This window comes from Telopea speciosissima, chromosome 8 (assembly GCF_018873765.1).
Source record: "Telopea speciosissima isolate NSW1024214 ecotype Mountain lineage chromosome 8, Tspe_v1, whole genome shotgun sequence".
Lineage (NCBI taxonomy): Eukaryota > Viridiplantae > Streptophyta > Magnoliopsida > Proteales > Proteaceae > Telopea > Telopea speciosissima.
In genome coordinates, this window is record NC_057923.1 from 52,929,344 (window position 1) to 52,950,942 (window position 21,599).

General features: G+C 40.2%; 1 long non-coding RNA gene across 2 annotated transcripts; it reads left to right on the forward strand.

The window, feature by feature from the left end:
- Positions 1-644: 644 nt before the first annotated feature.
- Positions 645-18,168, forward strand: LOC122638251. 2 transcript variants are annotated; one of them, XR_006329389.1, is made up of 3 exons: positions 645-768; positions 15,254-15,514; positions 17,996-18,168. It is a non-coding gene; the product is annotated as an uncharacterized LOC122638251 (long non-coding RNA). The 2 variants fall into 2 exon arrangements; XR_006329390.1 differs by lacking the exon at positions 17,996-18,168 and having other exon boundaries at positions 15,254-15,680.
- The last annotated feature ends 3,431 nt before the right edge of the window (positions 18,169-21,599 follow it).

The window sequence follows — 21,599 nt, forward strand, 5'->3', positions numbered from 1 at the left end:
TTTTGAGAGAAAAAAAGAAATATATTAAGAAAAGGAATATTTACAATATTGTCCATTGGAGATACATCACATTTTTTTACTATGTCTTATAAGCCAATTTTCTTAACACATTTAAAAACTTGTCATCAGTACAGTTAAAATTACTCTTAGTAAAGTTAGTCCTCTACTAGCTCAAGAAAAGGATTAACTAAATTCCATGATAGTTTCACATTGTCAGAAGGATGAAGATAGTTGTTAAGATCCCTATTGTTGCTCCAAATATCATTTAATTTGATCTTTGCTTTTTTGGCATATTTCCAATATTCCATCCCTACATTATTTTAATTAGTTATGTTTCCATCTTGTCTGTTGTAGTGGTAGGTAACCTGCAGAAGTTAGAACATCCTGTCCAACTATCAAAATGCAAAAAGTCCAACCGATTAATCTTAGCTGCAGGTCAAATATGCCTATGCAAATTAAAACAGGGCAGTAAAGTTCAAGGTTAGAGACATAAGGAATTGAATTGTAGTGAGTTTTAATTAACGAGGTAGCAGTTATAGTAGGTACTAGGGTTGGGGGATGGGTGTTTCGTAAATTTTCCAAAATAAAACCCCAAAAACCTGTTCATATCTCCAGTGGGAGTGTTGGAGCTTGGAGGTCGGGCAAGTGCGTTTACAGGGAGACTCAAAAGTGTAAGGTATCGTCTCCCTCTTTCATGTCGTTAGCTGATCAATGGCGTCCTCCAGCAAAATGGAAGACGAAGGAGAAGATGGAACTTCAGAAAAGGAGGTAATTCATGTATGTTCCTATTTTTTTTTGAGTTCTAATATATTCTGAAGATCTCATTTCATATCTTTTCCTATTTTCCCTTCCTTACTGTGTAACGAAACTAACTTGTCCATTTAATAAGGTAAAATCTTTGTGATCGCTAATTTGTATGATATTGTTCATGATGAGATCAGTATTTGCGAATCTTATTTAGTTATTATCAAATGGGAATCTGATTAAGTTATTTCACTTGGGAACCTGATTAAGTAATGGATTATCTCATAGTCTGAGAGATTTTGGTAATAGGAAAATTTAATCATTTTGGTGCGGTAAGGCTGTTTCGATGCTTCTCTGCTGTTGTATTCTCTTGTTTCAATTTTTGTTTGTGCTTTGGTTTTGATTGGTGAGGATATGGAAATCTGGCAATCGAGTATGATGCAGCTTTACGAGATGATGGCCAAGTGTTGATGAAATTTGCTAGTTCTATTTGGATTATGTTAGGGTAGCTAGCTTTAAATGAATGACACAAATGAGGTTCTCATTTCAACTGTAGCTGGTTTACAAGTTTCTCTACCACAAGTCCCCTTTCCCGCCTTCCTTCAACACCATTTTTTTGCCATTTATTTAAATGCTTCTTCTCTGTCTTGGCTTATTCTTAGGGTGGAAGAGTGGAGTTAGGTTTGTGATCCCTTTGTGTCAACTAACTTAGCCTTACCCAGTTTGTTACTCCAACAGTTAAATTATTTCCTTATTTATCTATTTATTACTAATGAACCAGCAACACTGGATCTGTCTTAATATAAAGTAAATCAATGTATCAAAAAAAATTATTTCTGATAGAATAAGAAGCAATTTGTTAGGTTGTTAGGTACTTGACCGATACACCAAAAGCTCCGAAGCTGATGGAACGCATTAAATCAAGCCCTTTAACCTATCCCATACTAGGCTGACCCAATCTAGTACCCATAAACTAGAGTGAGTCCCATTAGGCACATAATAGACCACCATGCTTCCGCAGCCGTCGTCCTCGTCAGCTCTCACTCTATGCAGCTTTCACTCTAGCAGTAGGTAGCCCTTTCCATGCGGCTCCACTTTGCTTTAGGATTTTTGCCTGGTGGCAGGTAGCCCTTTCTTGATGACTTTCACTCTACTCTAGGTAGCCCTCTCCTAGGTAGCCCTTTCCGTGACTTGAACCCGTGACGTGATGCCCAGCTCTGATACCAAATGTTAGGTGTTTGACCGATACGCCAAAAGCTCCGAAGCTAAGGGAACGTGTTAAATCAAGCCCTTTAACCTATCCCATACTAGGCTGGCCCAATCTAGCGCCCATACACTAGAGTGGGCCCCATTAGGCACATAACATAAGCACCTGTCCAAATAAACATAAATTCAATATAGAAGACCACGCAAAAACACATTATGCCCACATGCTTGAGGATCATCAATGAGAAACATTGGGCTTACATCATAAAATTGAAAATGGCCCTTTGTTGAAGACTTATCTCCCCACCTCTTCTCAAGCTAGAGTATCTACTTAGGAGTTGGCAGATCTGGGCCTCCAAGAGAATGACGTATTCCCTTTATTGCGCAGAGATTTAGCCTTCCTGATGGCACACACCTCCATGGAATGGCATTGTTTTTGGCAAACCATTTATCACCAATGCTGAATCACCCTCCACCAATAAAAAAGTTGGTGGTTTAGTAGCAAAAATGGACAGCCCCTTTGCAATAGCCTTATTTTCACTGTATTCTAGTCTCCCCTCTCAATTGGCCCATAAGATGTCAAGAGGAGATTTCCACCTTTATCTTTAAAGGCTCCTCCAGGCGGTCCTGAATTTCTGGGACTGCTTCAATCGGAGTTCAATGTAATAGAATTGTCAAATGGAGCAACCCATTCATGTCTTGCCACCTCTGTATTTGGACTTGTGTTCGCCACTTATCTTCTCTCTACCATCACACAATCAAAAAGTACCCTCTGAAAGTTTTCCTGATTGGTCACCCAATTTGCTGCTCAAATCATTATGATATTTTTAAAAAAAAATCTGATTAGTTCTCTCTTCCCACATACTCCATGGAATCTCCATAAGGGAATACCTCCTCAAAGTTTTGCCCTTAATGCCAAAGGGAACAGATAACAAAACACTGCAAGGTCACGAACATCTAAAGGAAAATGTTCAACAAACACTGAAGAGCCCCAGGAAGAGGTACCACACTTCCTTCACAAAGCCACAATGAATGAATTAGTGACTAATTGATTTCTCATCTTCCCTGTGCACAGATAAGACATCTGAAGTAATAGACTGCTGGGGTCTTCTCGTTTGTAACATATTCCATGTATTTACTGTCTCCAGGCAAATCTCCCGCATCAGAATCGTATATCTAGGTGGTGTTCATGATTTCCAAATAGTGTAGGTTTGGGGATCTGATCCTCACTTTATTTCTCCAGTCGGAGGAAGTGCTGGACAGCTGGAACAAGATTTGGTAAAAAAAATTTCATTACTTTTCAGTGATCAGATTTGAAGAAATCCAATGCCTTGAACTCTTTTATCCTGCTCATGTGTTGAGACACTGATGCAAGAAAATCACAGGAAAAGGTTTATTTTACCCAAAGTGAGTTTGGATTGGGTTACACACATATTAGGCATATTGTCCAGTTGGTTTTCTATTTTAATGAGCCTATAATCTTTGCCTATTGGCATTAGGAGTTTGTAAGTCAATTTGGTTTTTGGTCCTGGCTTCAATAGGATTTTACAGTTGTAATGTTTCTAGTTGCTTTAGTAGTTGAATTATGCTTGTTTCAGTCTGTTATTGGTTAAAAAAAGGTAGTGGTTCAAGTTGTATTAGGATTAGGGCAAGTTCTCGTTGTAAAAAGAGTCAGATTTAAACATTCTATATATACTTATGTACCCTGCCTGTTGGGCATTTGATTTGACGGATAAAGATTTCCAGTTTCCTGTGTGAACACAAAAATCTAAGATGAATTCTTTAGGCTTTTTATTTTTTTAATGGATTCCAAGGGTATCTAGCAGGTGGTTTCCTGCATCTTTTTTGCTTTTCTCAATACAGAAATCCTATAATCAGGTCAGTTTCCCTGTTTCTAATTGAGTGCTTGCAATACCCTGTTTTTTCTCTCATATTTTAATGATATGCTTATGCTAACATTATTCAATTCAAAGATAAAATGGCATTCATATTTTGTTTCTGAAATCCTGCTATCATATTCTCTTAAGTCTGATTATTAATTTCGGTGTTAGATGTCTTGGGACCCTTTAGTTCCATTCTCTGTTTTCTTCTAAAGTCCTGATATAAGTAGAACCACACCTACATATCTTTCTTAGCAAGTCGAGTTTCTGGGTTCAGTTGAAGGACGAGATCCCATAGAAAACTTGACCGAAAATTCTAGGAGGTTAGATCAGGGGTTTGAGAGAGGTTGAATTTTTCTTGTTGGGACTGGAACCCGATTCTCTGGTTCTGGTAACTTACCAACACTTCTTACATCTGAAACCTGAGTCTCTTTTCTGCTTGTTCATACATATCAGTGCTGTTTACATATCAGATTTGTTCTCAGTATCTTCATGTCAGAAAGCCTAGTTACTGGCCAGATTCTGGCAGCTCAAGCACTGCACATGCAGGGTTAGATAGGGATATTTAGGGTATTTTCTTTTATGGGTTATTTTGTAACTTGCAATTTATTTTATTAGAATAAGCTGCTGTTAGTTAGGAGATTGAGTTAGTTTCCTTGTTTATGTCTACTTTGAGTTTCTTTGTTGGAACCGATTTTGATTCTAAGAGTCTATATATGTAACCAATAGTTGGATAAAAAAGGGCAGAATTGATTGGAAAAATTACCCTACATTGAGTGCTTCTGTTGCTCAAGACTTGGCTTAGTGTTATCTCTCTTTTCTCTTCTCTCTCTCACCTTCACTGCTGGATTCGATTCCGGTTGTTCTTCCCAGATCTATCTTACTTCTCTGATGATGATGTGTGAAGGCAATTACCTATAATAAAAGAAAGTAATGTTGATCTAGTTCAAGGTCTGTTGAAATGGTTCAATCCAGGTTTTCTTTTTATTCCGTCAAGACAAAATTTTATCTTGACAGGCACATCTAGAAAAATAAGTGGACGAGCACACCTAAATGTGCCACATGAAAGCTATTTTGACTGTTGGATATGGTAGAGAATGGTTTGATTGATCACGTGTAAAATTCCAGCCCCAAATCGTTTACCCTCCCGTGTATATCCCTGCATCTCTCGGTAGTTCAAGCATTCGTGTACACCCTTTCTGGTAGTCCTTAAGTTCTCAATGCTTTAGTTTTCCATGTGGCTAACTCCTTTTGGGCTGAAACTTGTCATGTGAGAAGGGGATCTTGGGTCTACATACCCACAAAATTTCAGCCCATCCAACGTGCCACGTGGCAGAAATATTTGCTCGTCCACCTATTTCTCTAGACATGCATGTTGAGATAAACCGGACCCTTCTTTTAATTTGTTTTTTGGGTTTGGTATCAGCCGAAACTGTGGAGGTTCAGCTCCAGGTTAGCAGTCCATTGTTCTAAAATGTTCTTTTACATATATAACATCTAGTCAGCTTTCCACTGGTCAGCCAACTAAACATATTTTGACTGTGAGATAGATGTAATTAAGAAGAGAAGAACACCACAACTCAACTCAGCAAAGCCTTACCCAACGATAAATGGGGTCGATCACATGAATCCTGTTTTGCCATTCATTTCAGTGGCTTTTTTACCCATCGTGAAACCAAAATATTTTGGTCAAATTTCGGTAATCATTTTCGTTTAAACCTTGTTGAAAGTAAAATTGTTTTAAAGCTATATCTAACCACTTCAAATGACCTCTCCTTCAACTTGGATTGGCCACATGTCAATGTAGGTGGCCCAGCTCAACAATATGACACTTTTAGTAGACTGTACCTTTGTATTCAGTCAAACTGCCTTCCCCCTTTCTTGAGTTTTCAACCATTTTTCAAGGCTTTGTTAGGCATTTGACTTGAAATTTGACAGGTGGACTTATAAGAGTTGGACCTACCTGTACACCAGATTAGATGCAAGGTGAGATGCCATGTGGGAGTTAGAAGCCGCCTGTTGTGCTAGGCATAGCACAATTAGGAAGACTTCTTACTAGTCCATTTGAAGCTGCTGGTCTACCTAATATTGTTTTCCATGACAAAATTCTTTTGCCTACTTGCAAGGATGGGTAATGAAAGTTCTGCTTGATGAGCAACAACATTAATTCTTTTGCATAGTTAAATTTATCAAAGACATAAAAATTAAAATTTAAAGAAACAAAAAAATGTGCCTATGCAAGCAAAAATAATCATCAGTCAGGGTTTACCTTTTCAATCCTCTGAATGTAATGACTGGATGTCTTTGCTTATCATTAAAGCTCAGTTGGATCTTGAGACTCCAAATAGCAAGGGATTGCTTGATTTCAGTTGCTAATATTTAAGATACATGGGTATCATACTATCATGTGAATTGCATCCTCCATCTTTATGCTTCAATTCCCTCAACCAATTCAATCTAGTCCTTAAGTTTTTGAGTTTGGTTTCTATTTAGAAACTGGAATGGCTAGCCTTTGTAGGAATTTGATCTGCTAGTGGGACTTCTGATTATTGCCAAGTTAAATGAAAAACAGATCAATTTGTGGCTGTTTGAACTCTCATGATAGCGCAAATTTAAATTCAGCTTGCTTACATTCTTTTTCTTTTTAATCAGATTGTTTACTGTTGAGTTATGTAACCCGATAAGGGTACTTTGGGTTTTTTTCCTTTGTTATTTGTTTCTATTTCTCTCCTTAGCTATGGTAGTTGGCTATGGAGAGTATACTTTTAATTCTGTCCTAATTAATGAAATCTATATAGAGGGGCTGAGGAGAGTCACAACTCAGTCAAGCATTTCAGCTCTCATTCTCTTCTCTCATCTTCTAACATGGTATCAGAGCATAAACTGATCTAGGGTTAGAACACCCACCATCTTCATCGTTTTTTCTCCATCTCTAACAGCCCCCTCTTCTTCTTGGTCCTACATCTGCACTAAGGGCAGCACATATGAGGTGATCTATTGATCTTGTGCTGTCCTTCATCTACCTCATTCATTCAATGTTCTGGAAGCATACCTTTGGATTGATAGCTGCTGCCCCCTTCCTGCGATTTTGGAGTCGTCATACCTTGGAGATCGAGTCTTATCAAAGAGTGAAGATCGAGTCTCCCCTTCTTGAAGATCCATATTAGCATACCTTGGACAACTCCTATCATGCATTATTTCACACTACAACAGCAGCTACAGCTTTCCAAGACAACAACAGCTACAGCTCTCCAAGACAAAAGTCGATCTCAATTGTCAGGGTTTTTCAAAACCCTGACACTCAATCAATATAGGGTTCTACTTCTCTGTTGCTGCTGATCTTTTGGGGGTTGGTTGTCACATACTAGAGGAGTCTTCAATCCAAGTTTGAAGCCCATCCTCAGTTTTTTGTGCAAGTTCTCTCTATTTCCCCTTTCAGCCATCGATTTCAGCATACAAGTGTGCTCAACAGGTGTTCGATGAATTACCTCTTATAGTTCTCCTTCTCTGATTGGTCTGAAATTTTGAGGGTTTCTTCCATCATCATTCAAGCGTACTTGGTCCATATTTCAGCTTATTTCCTTCAAGTTTTCTTGGGGATATTGCTATCCTTGTGTTGCTGCCTTGTTTGTTGAAGCTTCTTTCTTGAATCATCATGCCTAGCACCGATGCATCTTCTGCAACCTCTGGGCAAGATGGACAGCCCCTTCCACAAGATGGACAGCCCCAGACAGAACTCCTTTCACTTTCTGCTCCTATCAAGCTTGATGGGACAAATTACCTCAAGTGGTCTCGGACCACCTATTTGACCATTGCTGGTCGAGGACTGGCTGGTCACATACTTGGGACTATTCCCATGCCACCCACAGCTGGGTCTCTGCAAGAGAAGTGGCTGTCCAATGATGCCATGGTCATGTCTTACTTGTTGGCATCCATACAACCAAATCTGTCCGACAACTTCATGCGTCTAGAGACAGCCCATCAGATCTGGAGTGCCACCAAGGAGACTTATGGGCATATTGGGAATGCTGCCCAAGTGTATGAGATTCGCAAGAAGGCTCATGAGCTCACTCAGCAGGAGTTGTCTGTCTCCACATACTATGCTACACTCAAGAGCTTGTGGCAACAATTGGATCATTACTCCACTTATCAGCCATCTACACCTTCTGATGTTGCTACCTACCGTAAACACGTCGATAGTTTCTGTGTGTACGACTTCTTGGCTGGTCTAAATGTGGAGTATGACCCTATTAGAATGCAAGTGCTAAACCAGTCTCCCTTTCCTACACTGGAGCAGTCCTTTGCCATGATTCACAAAGAGGAGACTCGTCATGCTGTGATGCTACAAGCTCCTACTGTTGCTAGGTCCGCCCTACAGACTACTACCAGCCCTGCTCCTATTGCCATTACTGACAGTGGTCTTTTGCTTCCAAAGAGCCTGTCAAGTGTGAACATTGCCATAGGCCCTATCACACTAAGGCTCAGTGTTGGAAGTTACATGGGAATCCCGTTGATTTTGAGGCGAAATGAGGTCGGGGGAAGTTCGAACTGAAGACCAATCTGACTGAAGCCACTACTCCTATTGCTACAGTCCCCTCTGCTGATACTGGCTTTACTCAGGATGAGATTCTAGCCCTCCGTCGCATGCTCCAGCCACCTTCCGCTGCACTTTTCACGGCATCTGCTGCCTCATCTGGTTCTTACTTTGCCTCAGGTATTCCGGTCGGTAGTCATTGTGCATCGACAGTCTCCAGTGCTTGGATCATAGACTTCGGTGCCACTGACCACATGACTGGCTCCTCTCATGTATTTCATCATTATTCTTCGTGTTTTGGCAGAGATACTGTTCGGGCAACGAATGGTTCCCTTTCTCCCATTCATGGAAAGGGTTCCATTCACTGCTCTCCTACCATTACCCTAAATTCTGTTTTGCATGTTCCTTCCTTTCCTGCTAATCTTCTTTCCATTAGTAGTTTAACCAATGATTTAAGTTGCAAAATAACCTTCTTTCCTTCTCATTGTGTCATACAGGATCTAGAGAAAGGCCACGCGATTGGGGGTGGTAAGGTACATGGTAGTCTCTACTTACTCGACACGGGTTAGACTTGTCCACCAACAGTTTCCTCTTCGGCTCATCAGTTACATTCAGCAACTTCTTCGGATCTCCATCTATGGCATTGTCGGCTTGGTCACCCTCCTCTGAGAACTTTAGCTTTTATGTTTCCTCAGTTAGTTAAAGATTGTAACAAGGATGAGTTTTTATGTGAAGCCTGTGTCTTGGCTAAGTAGACTCGTTCTACTTACTCTCCAATCAATAAAAGAAGTACTTTTCCTTTTGCTTTAGTTCATATTGATGTGTGGGGCCTTGCCCGTTGTGTTTCCATTTCTGGCTATAGATGGTTTGTTTCCTTCACTGATTGCTTTACTCGCACCACTTGGGTGTATATGATGCAGTACAAAAGTGAGGTTTTTCGATGTTTCTAGCTATTCCATTGTATGATTTAGACCCAATTCAATGCCAAATAAAAAATTCTGCGGAGCGACAATGGCAGAGAATACATAAAAGGTCAATTTCAAACCTATTTGGCTGAGAATGGCATCATCCATCAGACCAGCTGTGTAGACACCCCTGCCCAGAATGGAGTCGCTAAAAGGAAAAATCGACATCTTTTGGAAGTGGCTCGGGCAATTATGTTTGCACGGCAGGTTCCTTCTCAATATTGGAGTGATGCTATACTCACTGTTGCCTACCTCATTAACCGTATGCCTACCCTTGTCCTTGATGGGCGTACTCCTGTTGACCTTCTTCAAGGTTCCTCCTCCGTTTTGGTCCCCCCAAAAATCTTTGGTTGTGTTTGCTATGCTCACAATCATCATCTTCATGGTAAGCTTGATCCTCGGAGCATCCATTATATTTTTTTGGGCTGCTTCGCTACCCAGAAAGGACACAAATGTTATCATCCCCCTTCTCGACGTACATTTGTTACCATGGACATTGTCCTCCATGAATCCTTGGCATACTATTCTCAGCCACCTCTTCAGGGGGAGCATGATCCAGTGTTTGAAGATGTGCTTGATCTTCTATCAGCTCCTATTCAAGGGGAGTCTTCTTCTACCCTTCGGGCTCCTATTCAGGGGGAGCCTCCTTCTCCTCCAAGAGTTCAAACTTCAATCTCTAGTGTGCCTCTTATTCAGGGGAAACGAAGACCTGTGAGCCAAATTCCTATGGATCAAGTCTTCAGCCGGAAACACAAAGAGCAGGTTGAGATCACCACTGCTGTACCACTTCTCCAACCGTCAGAACCTGATCCAGATCCAGATTCCGCTGCGTTGCCTGGTAAGGACCCCTCTCTTGATTTCCCAATTGCTACCTGTAAAGGCATTAGATCTTGCGCCCAACATCCTATCACTAGTTTTGTTTCATATGATGCTTTGTCCCCTTCCTATTATGCTTTTGTGTCGTCTCTTTCTTCAGTTTCTATTCCTCGAAAATGGTAGGAGGCAATAGCAGATCCAAAGTAGAAGACAACAATGTTGGAAGAGTTGACGGCCTTATCTAAAAATGAAACATGGGAGCTAGTGGCCCTTCCTTCGGGCAAGAAAACAGTGGGTTGCAAATGGGTGTTTGTTGTCAAGCAGAATCCTAATGGAACAGTGGACAGATATAAGGCCAGGCTGGTGGCCAAGGGCTTTACCCAGACCTATGGCATTGATTATCAGGAGACATTTGCCCCAGTGGCAAAGTTGAACACCGTTCGGGTTTTTCTATCATATGCTGTCAATCTTGGCTAGGATTTGCAGCAATTGGATGTGAAAAATGCATTCCTTCATGGAGAACTGGAGGAGGAAGTCTATATGGAGGTTCCTCCAGGTTTTGCTTACGACAAGACTCAGGGGAAAGTTTGCAGACTGAAGAGGGCATTATCTAGGCTGAAACAATCTCCTCGGGCTTGGTTTGGCAGGTTCCATAAAGCAATGATCTCTGTAGGATACAAACAGAGCAATGCTGACCACACCTTGTTCATCAAGCGGAATGGAGGTAAGGTTACTCTTCTCATAGTCTATGTCGATGACATAGTGGTGACTGGCAATGATGCAGTGGAAGTCTCTCACCTAAAGACATTCTTGGGCCTAGAATTTAAGATCAAAGACCTAGGACAGCTTAAGTATTTTCTTGGGATGGAAGTTGTCCGTTCTCCTAAAGGCATCTTTCTCTCCCAAAGGAAATATGTTCTAGACTTACTTTCAGAGACTGGTTTGTTAGGATGTCACCCATATGACACCCCTCTGGAGGCTACTACTCGTCTACAAGTGAAGGATGGTGATCCAGTTGATAAGGGGTGCTATCAAAGGTTAGTGGGAAAATTGATCTATCTCTCCCACACGAGACCAGACATTGCGTTTGCTGTTAGTTTGGTTAGTCAGTTCATGCATGATCCCTACTCTACCCATATGGCTGCTGTTCTTCGTATTCTCCACTACTTGAAGTCAGCTCCAAGGAAAGGGATTCTCTTATCTCCATATGATCATCTCCGCATTGAGGTTTACACAGATGCTGGCTGGAGTGGTAACCCTGATAGAAAATCCACTTCAGGCTATTGTATCTTTGTCGGAGGTAACCTTGTCACATGGCGAAGTAAAAAAGCAAAATGTGGTGGCTAGGTCCAGTGTTGAAGCAGAATTCCGTGCCATGGCCCAGGGTATATGTGAACTATTATGGCTTCAGAGTTTACTCCAGGATATTGGTAATCTGTTCATCATCCAATGATGTTGTACTGTGACAACAAAGCGGCATTCAGCATTGCTCACAATCCAGTGCAACATGATCGTACTAAGCATGTGGAGATCGACAGACACTTCATCAAGGAAAAGTTAGAAAGTGGTTAGATCTGTATACCCTTTGTGAAGTCAAGAGATTAACTTGCAGATGTCTTCACCAAAGGGCTAAGTGGAAAGTTGTTTCATCCTGGTTTAGTCAAGTTGGGCATGCAAGATATATATGCACCAACTTGAGGGGGAGTGTTGAGTTATGTAACCCGATAAGGGTACTTTGGGCTTTTTCCTTTGTTATTTGTTTCTATTTCTCTCCTTAGCTATGGCTATGGAGGGTATACTTGTAATTCTTTCCTAATTAATGATATCTATATAGAGGGGCTGAGGAGAGTCACAACCCACTCAAGCATTTCAGTTCTCAGTCTCTTCTCTCATCTTCTAACATTTACCAAAGGTGAAATCTTTTGTTCAAGGTATCTGTCTCTTTTGGTATTGGACCATGTTAGCCTTTGGAACTTTTGACTGACTGCAATACCTTGATTTCTTCAGGTCCTCCTTGAGCAAATGGTGTGAACTGCCTTCAACAAAATGGATCAGCTGTACTGACAATTAGCATCCGTTTTGAACCCTTTGCAAGGTACATTTTGTCTTTCTAATTGTCTGCATCATGTTTGCAGAGTATTTCTTATAAAGTGCAAGCTTTTCTGAGTTTTACTGCTTTGTATGGATAACAGATAATATCTTGCCTGACAAGGTTGAGATGATAGATGACCTGAAGAGATTGTGTCTTCTTTGAACATGTGGAAAAGTTACTGATCCTTGCAGCTTCCATGTAGGGGAATGGGAATGGGAAAATTAGGCAGCAACACTCAAAAGGTAAAATTCGACACATATAGCTTTGATGATAAGAATTTTTGTTCTCCCTTCATATAGGGCTGTAAATGTGGTCATAAAAAAGATTGACTGCAAATTTATATGCTCAGTGAAATCTATCATATGTTGGGTTCCATCAAGGAGATCAAACAAAATTTTCTAATATCAGTGGTCAGAAGTATCTGATCTGTAACATTATTTTGTTGGTCATGAGGGCGGGCATCATGGAGATGGAGTTACGTCCGAGAGCAGGCACTGAGGCACTGAGGCACTTCATGTAAAAAATGCTATAGGTTAGGATGACCCCAATCCACCCCTTCCAGGACTCGCATTGTGTTGTGACCTTTTTTATGAATAATATCGTAAGGGTCCAGAGATTTGTGTGGATGAGATGGTTAGTTAAGTTTGTGATGGGGGACTAGAAAGGAGAAAAGAGAATCCAGAAAGAAATCAGAATTGCAGGGGGGGGGGGGGGGAGAGAGAAGAAACTGGAAAAGAAGAAGCAGTAGATGAAGAAGAGGGAAAATCAGAATTGCAGGGGGAAAAGAGAAGAAGCCATGAGAAGAAGAAGAAGTAGAAGGAGGAGGGGGGGGGGGGGAAGGAGAGGGCACGCGCACACAGCCAGAAACTCAACTCATTCTTTCTATTATTCAATTCTGTTCCCCATTCCTTCTCAAAATACAGTCTTTTAAAAACTCAAAATCAAAAAAATTGCAGAAAATAACTCCCTAACAACTACTTCTACAGAAATTACTGTCCTCTAATAACTACTTCTACAGCAATAACTGAAATAGAAACTAAATGCAGAGCTGGTAGGGCTTGGGCTTGGGCTTGGGCCTGAGATGGTTTCCCTTGGAGTATCTAATTGGGCCTGGGCTAGGGCTAGTAGGAGCCGCCCCCAAATATCCTGCATCAGTTTGGCTGATGCAATGCTTGCACCAAGTGTGATACTGCAGGCCATATTCAGCTGGGAAAATAGGAATTTAGTACATTCCTTTGGAGTGAAACATGTTGGCAAATTTTGTAGTATCATCCAATGTCGTGCTCTCATTGGCCACCGGTCATGAATGACCAAAACCATTCACCAACAATAACATCTTGCTTTTTTAACCAAGGGGGTAGTTTAGTTGGTAAGGTCCAACTCCTCTCAATTAAGAGGCCATGAGTTCAACTCTCCTTGGGGCCTACCTATCTACAAAAAAAATAATTAAAAAAAGTGTCAGTGGCTGTCTATTCCAATGAAGGGACTGGGCAGTCTGATACAGTTTTTTTGTTTTTTGTTTTTTCTGTTTCCCCCAGTTGTTTATTTATTGCCATTTCATGGACCAGTTGATATAGGGATTACCTAGAAACTAGGGGTCCTACAAGGGCTGATACAGTTTTTTTTTGCTTTTTGCCTTTTTTTTTTTTTTTTTTTTTTTTCTTTTTTCTGTTTCCCCCTGTTGTTTATTTCTTGCCATTTCATGGACCAGTTGATATAGGGATTACCTAGAAACTAGGGGTCCTACAAGGGCTGGCTAGGATAGCTATGCTAGACTATTCAAACCCCAAAGGTGGACTCAAGTCAGGGAATGGCTGCAGCATACATGAACATAGAGACTAAAACTCAGAATTAAAGTAACAATGAGCAATATAGTCCTAACTGAATGCAATCAACTTAACAGGGCATCAATTGGGACCATGGGGGTAGGGAAGCATGGGCAGCAAGATATCAAATTGAATGCATGAACTTTCAACATTCTAAAAATGATGTGTGCGTTTTTAATGACTTAACCATTTAACTAACATATGGAATCAGCAAACATTCAATATAAAGGAATTAAGAAGTGGAAACTGATGCCAATGTACTAACAGTTCAGGTGATTAATAATAACAAATTGTAAAGTAAAACAGTAAAAGGTAGAGAACACTTGCTAACAGGATTGAAGTAGAAGCATAGAAACTAAGAGAAGAAGAAAATAATAGGGACGGTAGACAGACTTTACCACCTATATCACAAAAAGACAGAGAAGAGAAGAAGAAGAAGATAAGATTGAAGGAGAGGGAGATCTTATACGTTGGAGTGAGGGAACACCAGTAGCCTTTAGTCCATTCATTCAGCATCCCATTCATCAGCCCAGACTTGGAGAATGCAAGTTCCAATCAGTCTTCATACATGGCAGGTTCTGTTCATAGTCACTATGTTGCAGAGAAATGCCAAGGCAACAGTACACAAGGTGGGGAAAGGGGAAAATATAGAGACTGTAGAGTGGATGATAGAAGAAGAAGCAAAGAAGGAGAAGAAAGGGAGCAGAATTCAAGAAGAAGAAAAAGATCAAAAATTGAGAGAGATGCCCACCATACTTGCTGTGATTGGGTGGTTATAACGGCCCACCATACTACCACTAGAATGAAAAAATTGAATTACATGCAATAAATAAAAAAAACAAAGAGATACATGCTGTACTAAAATAATAATAATAAACAGAAATAGTAAAAGAAAATAAAAACTAAGACTAGGCTTGTTGTCCATCGCGTGTGGGGTCCACCGTGGGGCCTACCAGCTGGGTCCTATCAATATGATAGCCCCTAAACTCATCATCAGTTCAAAGAGATGCCATGGAGTGCATCTCCTCCTCTGGTAGACTCTAAAGCCACGGCCAGGTGAACTGATGTCCTCGTCACCAGTCTTCCCGTTCAAATGGTTGGATCATTGAGTATTAGACGCAAATAGTCTGGGTTCCAGTCTGTCGGAAAAAACTGAAACTGATGTCTTGTGTTTTTGGTTTCTTTGTTAGGAGTTCAATGTTAAACAACAGGTACAGATGTATGAGAGATAGGCTGAAGTGAATATGTTTACACCACCCACTGCGAACCAGTCATGGAGAAAAGTTCTAAGCATGGGCAATCTTCTTGACGGCCATGAGCCAGTTGTGAGGTAAATCATCTTTTCCATGCAGGATTGCGTGGCCGATGATCATTACGGGAATTGCCCGAGCCCCCACAAGGATATTGAAACTCATCGAATGTACATATGTGGAACATCCAATGTTCTTCAGGTAGCACTTTATGTCACCTCTCTCTATCATGTCTTATTGTCATTCATATAATTAAATGAGTAGATATTTGATTCTATGTTTCCTCACTCAAGATGATTTGAAGAAGCTATCCATGATTTGAAAAAGAAAGTAATAAATGATGCAGTGCAAAGCCTTGAATCAAGCATGGAAATTCTGTTGAGGCACAATTAATGTTTAGAATATATTTCCTAGTACACAATAAGATCTAGAAATATTGTAGGGTATAAGCCTCCATTACTTGTACTGAGGGAATTTGGATCGCCTCCCCTGCAGGTAACTTCCCACACCCCATGGACAGTGTGAGATGGGTTGAGGTGGTGTCCTCACACCCCATGGACAATGTGAGATGGGTGGGGTGGTTACCTGCAGGGGAGGAGATCTGGACTCGTACTGAGGTTAGGCATTTCTCTGAATTTTCATGTTCTGGCCTTCTAAATGCAACCTCAGAACCAAAAAGGATCTGTATTTCATAGTGTATTGCTATACAAAAATGTTCTTGCTGGCCTAGCCATGTTCTACAGGCTACAGTTACTGTCTTTTTTCAATCAGTCGATAGGTGTATTTGTTGGTTATTCAAAGTGGCTACCCTTAGACTTAAAGATGTGACGTCATGCTGGCTGCTCAAGCTTGGCAAGCGATGACCCTATTTGTTCTGACTAACCAATCTGATATACATGTTTCTTTTTCTTTTTGGGTGCTTACCATTCTGATATTCATGTTAGTTAAAAGACCCAGTTTATGGAATTGATTATTTGATCTCTATCATGTTCTAACCAACAGAAGTGATACCAATTGAAAGTTAGCCCTTGCCTACTCGATCCTACATCATCCAGCTAAGGCATCAAGCATATTGCTCCTTAAGATTATCTTGAATTTACAGTTGACAGAGATGGAGATGAAAGTGTTTATTATTATTATTAGGGAAAATTTCAGACACCCCCTAAAATTATCCAATATCTCATAAACTTACCAAACTTGGTCAAAATGTCAGACACCCCTGACGTTAAGCAGGGTTACCCCCCTAAGATAAAATGTTGATTTTACCCTCTTAGTTATTTAAATAAAAAATAGGTAAATGACACTTAAGGTGCCATCTTCTTCCCTCTTCTTCCCTGTTCAGACCATTGGAGAGCTGCGGCATTGCGGCGACCATCACTCCATCTCCGGCGACCATCATCATCCACCTGTAGAAAATGAAACCGATTCAGGAATGAGATTGTTGAATCGGTGGATTGGAATTGGCTGATACCGATCCAGAATTGGACAGCTTCTAATCGTTGCTTCCTGAATGGAATCAGATCGGCTGAATTCGTTGGTTCGTAGTTGTTTTCTTTATAATCCATCTTGAATTGGACTGATTAATGGGTTGATTCTTGATTCCTAAACGGATTCAAGTTTCATCATAAAATAGATTAGATTGTCAGTTCCTGAACAGATACAGGCTGTTTGGAATGAAATCTTCTCTACCGATTTCGTTTCGATTTTCGAGTTTTATAGTCTTGAGTCCAAAATGCTACTGTTTTCTATTTTAATCACATAATGAGGTGGGATTTTTCTTCTTTGGAAAAGCAATTGAACTTTGTCGTTCATCTGCAACCCCGTCGTCACCCATCCTCACCCTGCCTTGCAGCCGCACCCAATTTCCATCTGCAACCCTGCTGAACCTGCCCTCACCCACTCTCTTTTTCCTCCCTAAGTCCTATCCAATCCCGCCCCAGCCTTAGTCGCCTGTGCAACCCTTCCCGCATGCACCCCACCTCTATCTGCGACCTGCCTCCATTGAACAATCCAACATTGTATCTTCGCTTGATTCATACCTCCACTTTCTTCATTGGGTTTTTCAGTTGGTTTTAGAGACTTTCAAGTCCAGACTTCATAGTTCATACACAGAAGTTTCACCAGTCTCAACACCAAACCGGATCTAAATTTTGTAAAAGTGGATTATACCACCAGAGCTACAGTCGTTACAGTGTCTTTGGCCGACAGGAGGTCTCCACAGACGCCAGCCCAAGGGAACCTTCGCCCCCTCAACCGGTGAGCCCCTTTTGGTGGTAAATCCTAGATCTTATGAGACTGATGTCCACTGCCCACCATGATACGCAGTAACGCAGATGTTCTTGAATCGGTGGTGGTCAGAGGTTGCAGCGGTTGAGCAGAAAGAAACAAAGAAGAAGAAATGGTGGGTCCCATGAAGAGAATGGTTTGTATTTGGGATTTTACCCTTAAGGGTATTATGGAGATTTCACAGGTAAGGGTAATTTTGCCATTTAAAAAGAGTTAACAGACGCTTAACTGCAGAGACTAACGGAGTGGACTAAGTTGAAATAAATTCATAAAAATAGGGGGTGTCTGTGACATTTTGACCAAGTTTGGTAAGTTCATGAGATATTGGATACTTTTAGGGGGTGTCCATGAAATTTTCCCATATTATTATTTTGATCCTACATATTGGTTCCTAAGCTACAGCTGCCACAACGAGACAATATATAAGATATAGTATATGGAGAGTGAAGGAAGATTTCGATCCTAAAATTGTTGCAATAGTTTGCCAGAGAATGTACCAGCTGAGGTAGTTGGCATCTTTGATGGAGGAGATGGTTGTGAATGAAAATATCACCCAGATAATATTGGAGTCCAACACCCAGATAATATTGGAGTCCAACATATCGTTTTCGTCATTCAGAATCGAGACAACCTTTTAAAGCTCTATGGTTACAAGTATGGCAGTTTAAGAGGTGCGGAAGTCTTAGCATTTCTTACCTTAAGTCATTGCACAGAAAGTTTAGGATGATCATGGGATCTTCAACCTTGCTCTGCTAGCAGGCCAACAAATCAACTACAACAAGAGTGGCATACTCGGTGAAGACAGACACAGATCCAGGGCTTCTATGAGGAGGATATGCCCATTCAAAGGAAAGAAAAATTTGGGGAACAAGATGAGGTCAACCGGTTGATAGAGAGGATTCAAAAGAAATTAAGCCAATGGATAATTGAATGCCTCTCTCACAAGCCAGGGAGTGATATTAATAAATGGGGCGCTGTTCTCTGTGTCGCAGCGCAGGCTGCGCCCAGGCACATGGGGGTGGGCACAATGACCACCCTACCTCCCTGCACAGGCTGCCCATGTGCCTAGGCGCAGCCTGCACTGCGGCACAAAACATTTTCCCTTAATAACTATAGTCTTGGTTAATCTTGTTTTACACCATGTCAACACTCCCATTCCCTATTGCATTAAAAAATCAAATAATTTCTATTCAAGCGAGGTTCTGGAGAGGAAAAACATCAGAGAAGCAAAAAGCACTGACTATAGCTTGGGCAAAGGTGTGGCTCAATCTAATGAGGAATTTGGATGGTTTTAGGTTTTAAGAAGGCAATAACACAGCACTTATGGTCAGACTCATAGCTAGAGATTAATATTTAGAAAAAAAATCCTCCAAAGCATCCTTTACCAACGGTTCTTAATTTAAACCAATTAAGTTGAATCCAACCCAAACTCATACCTTGGTTCACCCAAGGTTCCCCCTGGATTTGAGTTTTTGACTGCTAACAAGCAGAAGAATGTCGGCAGGAATTTTCACATCCAAGTTACTCGTTACTCTTACACACTTCATGGCAATCCTGTGGCTGATTTCTCTTGGATTAATGCTGATTTTCAAGGAGTATTACTAGGACCCTTTGTCTCTACCTGATGATTCCAATTGGAGGGTTATGATGGAGTTTTGTTTTTGATATGTACCTATTCTATGGGGGGGAGGGAGGGATGATGAGAATCAAGAGGCTTGAACCCAAGACCTCTAGATAGGATGAACTTTCCCGCTCCACACTTCTACTAACTATGTTAGGCCGTTGTCCTCGGTTTTGAAGGAGAATCTTATTGCATCTCAACACTCTGCCCACTCTCTAATCTCTAAATCCCTGATCGTTTCTCAGCGGCCTTCTTCCAGAAAACATGGGATAATATTGTAAAATGTTTAGATATATCATTTATAATTGTAATAGTAATATCTCTTTCTTTGTGCTTTTAAATGGAGAAAGGGACCCTTTTCTTCACAGTTATCTATTAGTAATTTTTCCCTCTCTCTTTCATTATGCCTAGTGAAGTATAATGCTTTAGAAAAGCATCTAATTTGTACAATTTCAGCTTAAAATGAGTAGAGGAAGTAGCTAAAATTATAAAAGATGCTATTTTGTATTATATATTTATCTCAATTTGATGGCATTTGATAATTTTACTAGAACTTTGAATCAGAGCTTGAGCAAGTTTCCTTGCTTCCTTTGGACTAAAATTTGACCATTGAGATGCTATTGTGTTTTATATTTATCTCCATTTGATGGCATTTTGATAATTTTACTAAAATTTTGAATTAGAGTTTGAGCAACTTTCCTGTTTCTCATCTTTTGTTTATAGATGATAGTTTTATATTTGAGAAATTATCATCGTCACCCAATGAGTTACACTCTTATTTTAATGCAACCCCCTTAAGTACCCAAATATCAAAATGAACCCAAAACCTAACAGGGTTAATTGTGTGAAATACAAATGACGAAAGTAGACCAAATTTGATAGAAAATTGAGGAGATCAGATCGAGTAACCCTAAAAGAAACTGAAAACCTAAAAAACTAGAATTTCCCATTGATTTCTTTACATATACATGTAAAACTGAAAGGGGACCGAACCAAACCCAATAATAGCTTGATTACAAATCGATAACATAACCAACAATAAACTGGACCAAACAGAACATAAACCGAAATTTCCATAATTGTTTGATTTCAGATTGGCACAGTAACAGACTGAAATTGATATAACCCTACTGTAACCAGATCTAACAGACCAATTTACAATCTGACGGTTATCAGAGGTGCCACACAAACCGTACATGAAAGAGTTCGATTCCTCTGAACGTATCAACAGGTGAACGTACATATGAGAGTCAACTACCTGTCCTATCTTTACCATTTACTAGGATACAAAGGATTTTTATGAAAACAAAATTAAAATGTAATTGGCTTGAGATGTTATCCATTTTCTACATGAAAAAGGGCCAACGTGTCATAAAAAAAGTATCAAAGGAAAAGAGTGTGTAAAAATCTATGACACGGACGTAACCATCATTTTCCCTTGAAAATTTTTGCCTCTACCTGGCTTACCTCACTTGGAACTGAGGGATGCAATCAAAATCTAGATCATGTCACCAGTGCAATAAGGAGCCTTGAATACCTCTTCCTTTATTGTGATTTGACAGCTCACATTTAGAATTTCTCTTCTTTCTATTATTGGCTTTAGAGCATCAAATTTAAATATCTAGGGACACCGAATTTTCTGCAACTTATGACATATGCTCCAGAAAATTTCTCAAATCAACTTCAGACTGATTTTGATCTGAACCGAATCCTGATTCCAGATTTGGTTTTTAAACCTTGGCCATAGATCCATTTCAGTGGTATAGTTTGTAAACCAATCGATCAACTGTTCTTCTATCAAATTGATAAAAGTTTGTTGGACTATATAAGCAGGATAGACTTTTGCTTCTTTAAACTGTTCCAAAATCATTTTGTGAAGTGAGACTGACCCAATCTCAGTCATGTTTCATACTCTCAGGAAGTTTCATAGAGTTCTTTAGTCACCATCAAACGAAAAGACATCCACCTCGGAAGGAGGAGAACACCAACATGAATGAATGAATGAATGATGGGTGGAAATAATAAATGTACAGAAACCACAAACAACGATGCAAGCATTGAGTGACGAACTGCTGAGATCCCCCACTCTTTGGTGTGACCTACTCTTGACTACTGTTAACTGTTAAGTGGATCCCACCTATGAGTTGCTTTAAAACAGTTGGCCCTCTTATAATTAGTTTGTCACAACAGATGATTAGTAGATTAACCAAGTCTCTCATACATGATTCTAAGTATGGTAAAAAATCTCATTTTTTAAAGAGATTCAAGGGTAATTTTGTCCGATATAGTCGATCCAAATATCATAACAATTTTGTAGATTATCGATATCTGTTCTAATACCGTGCACTAAAACCATGCTCTTATATTGTAATTTTTATC